This window comes from Lissotriton helveticus, chromosome 5_1 (genome assembly GCF_964261635.1).
Source record: "Lissotriton helveticus chromosome 5_1, aLisHel1.1, whole genome shotgun sequence".
In the NCBI taxonomy this organism is placed as follows: domain Eukaryota; kingdom Metazoa; phylum Chordata; class Amphibia; order Caudata; family Salamandridae; genus Lissotriton; species Lissotriton helveticus.
The window spans coordinates 1,326,767,845-1,326,771,200 of NC_136065.1; positions in this window are offsets into that span (position 1 = coordinate 1,326,767,845).

The following is a 3,356-nucleotide window of genomic DNA, read 5'->3' on the forward strand; positions in this document are numbered from 1 at the left end:
GCCGCAGCCATCCCTGGCCCCGGCCTCAGCGAAGCCCCGACATCAAGGCACCAAGATCCTCCCAGGTGGTAGAGTGGCCACTTGGCGGAGCCCGGAAGAGGGGAGTTTCGATGGCCCTCCAGCCGTCCCCGGACGCCTGGTATCGATCGCCCTTCAGCCTCCCTGGGCGCTGGCTCCACCCCCCTGCTGGGTGTCTGGACACCTTCATTCCGGCCCCTCTGAACCCCAGGCGCGAGGGTCCGGACATCAAAGGACTCCAGTCCTATATCTGGGCCAGCCCTGGATTAGGACTCCAGTTGTATCTAGGAGTCGAAGCCCTGCTGACCTTGTCGCGGCTGATCCTGATCCGAACTCTTGCCCCTGGAACCTTCGAGGCCCTGCTGACGCTGTCGCGGCCTGACCAAGCTGAACCACCTTCGAGGCCCTGCTGACGCTGTCGCGGCCTGACCAAGCTGAACCACCTTCGAGGCCCTGCTGACGCTGTCGCGGCCTGACCAAGCTGAACCACCTTCGAGGCCCTGCTGACGCTGTCGCGGCCTGACCAAGCTGACCCACCTTCGAGGCCCTGCTGACGCTGTCGCGGCCTGACTAAGCTGAACCACCTTCGAGGCCCTGCTGACGCTGTCGCGGCCTGACCAAGCTGAACCACCTTCGAGGCCCTGCTGACCCTGTCGCGGCCTGACCAAGCTGAACCACCTTCGAGGCCCTGCTGACGCTGTCGCGGCCAGACCAAGCTGAACCACCTTCGAGGCCCTGCTGACGCTGTCGCGGCCTGACCAAGCTGAACCACCTTCGAGGCCCTGCTGACGCTGTCGCGGCCTGACCAAGCTGAACCACCTTCGAGGCCCTGCTGACGCTGTCGCGGCCTGACCAAGCTGACCCACCTTCGAGGCCCTGCTGACGCTGTCGCGGCCTGACTAAGCTGAACCACCTTCGAGGCCCTGCTGACGCTGTCGCGGCCTGACCGAACTGAACCATCTTCGAGGCCCTGCTGACGCTGTCGCGGCCTGACCGAGCTGAACCATCTTCGAGGCCCTGCTGACGCTGTCGCGGCCTGACCCCTTGAACTATCCACGCACCAGTCGGTGCCAAGACTGTCCCGCTACCCCCTATCCCCGAAACCAAGACTTTACGGACCCCTCGATCCTTGCCGGCTAACCTGCAAAGGACTTACCTTAATTGCTTATATAAAGATTCTTGTGAATATTCCTCCTGTGTGGTGTCCATCTGTAAGTAGTGTGATTGCTCAGCTGTTACGATTGTAGGAGAGGAGCCTCGCCAAGGAGGCCTCCCTACGGCGCTCGGCCTATTCCATACGGAGAGGTGGGTCTCGGGGCGGACAGTCAGACACCTTCTGTCTCCCCTGGGGTCGCCTTTCCAACACCAACAATGTATTTGTACTGATAAAACAAGCCCTTGCCTCTGCACCCACTTTGTGGATCCATGGCTATGCCAAATCCTTTATCCAATATTGCCATGAATGCTGGGGATTTGCTCTTTGGGTATGGGTACAAGATCATGGGGATTAGAAAAATCCCATATTGTACTGTTCCTGGCTGGGCTCCCTCCATGTCTCTGATCTGCAGCCTGTACTTCCCATCTTGTTGACACCTCTGAAAACATTGTGTTAAGGTACACTCTTCTACACACAACACCTTTCCACCACCTGGTTGTCTCAAAAGGAAATTTGGGGCCATATTATCAAGAAAGGGCGATACATTATCGCCGCTTTCATCGGCAGGAAACTGCCGCTAACGCGGCGATAATGGGCTTGATAATATGCCCTTGTGAATTCCCATAGAAGCCCAGGTTCTGGTGTTAACCTGGGCTTCTGTGGGAATTCACAAGGGCATATTATCAAGCCCATTATCGCCGCTTTAGCGGCACTTTCCTGCTGATAAAAGCGGCGATAATGTATCGCCCTTTCTTGATAATATGGCCCCTAGTTTCTGCCTGCTTTTCATATTATCACTGTCCATTGCCCCACTCTGAACCCGGCATTTCTGATGCCCACCAGCGAGGAGTGAAAACATCATGACTATCTTGCCGTAATCAAACAGGTAGCAAAGCCCTGTATTGATCTCAGAGATGCACCCATACGAAACTGTGAATCAATGTACTTTGTGGATGGGTCTTGCCTTAGAAATGATGAAGGTGTGCTTATTACAGGTTATGCTGTATGCACTATGTACAAAATTGTTGAAAGATGCTGCTTGCCCAGTGTGAAATCTGCCCAGGTTGCCTCAAGAATAAAATTGGAACTGTATTCACAGGCTCAAATATGGATTTGGAGTTACTCAAGACTGAGGTCTCATCTTAATACACAAAATATTCTTAACATTTGCTGGTACCCCTATATTGACTTGCATGTACAAAATGTATTGAAAGCTTTATTGCTACCACAAAAAAGTGGTTGTGGTGAAATGTGCTGCTCACCAATACCATATGATGTGGTGTCTTAAGAAATGATCTCACTGATTCATCTGCTAGTCAAGATGCCTTGTCACAAACTAATAATGTTGCTAGATTGTACAGGCTAATTTATTTGTAATGCCCTACCTAAAAGATTTGTGTCTGTTCTAGAAGTGAGCACCTCTGAGAGTGAAAAATGGTATTACTTCAAGTACAAGCCTACAAGGGACCCAGAAGCAGTGTGGAGAGACAGCTCAGGGTGTGTGGTTGTACCAACATTTCTAAACGCCAGTCTTGCATGGTTATGACATGGGGCTGTTGAGGTATTTGCAGATGCCATGATACATGTTACTGCACCGCACTGGTATACGCTCTTCTTTTCCTCTGTGTCCCAGAAATATTGTCATTCCAGTGTCACTTGCTATTCCCATAATGCTGGGAAAGAAATCAAGAAGACCGCACTCGCTGCTCAGCCCTACTTGGGGCCCTTTTGAACACATCGAGCTAGACTTTATTCAGATACCTAGATGTACCTCAAATTCTTATGTTATAGTAATTGTATGTTTTCCGGACGGATGGAAGCGTATCTTTCTTTGAGAGTACATGTCATTATGGTTGCACATCACTTATTTGGGGACTTTATTCCCATTTTGGTAACTTCAGTTGCCTCTTGAGAGACCGAGGAACACACTTCATTTCATCTCTGACCAACACTTTCACTGCAAATATCACCTAGAATCAGCCAGTAAAGTGTAATCAAATAAAGGTACATTTAAGATTGCAAAAATATGTTCTGAAACACAATAGAAATTGCCTAATGCTTTGATCTAGCTCGGTGGTTCAGAAGGGCCATACCAAATTAGAAAATAAGATTGAGCCTCTATGAGACAGAAATGGGAAGCCCATATGATGTTAAATTTAAACCGGACTATCTCAGCTTTTAA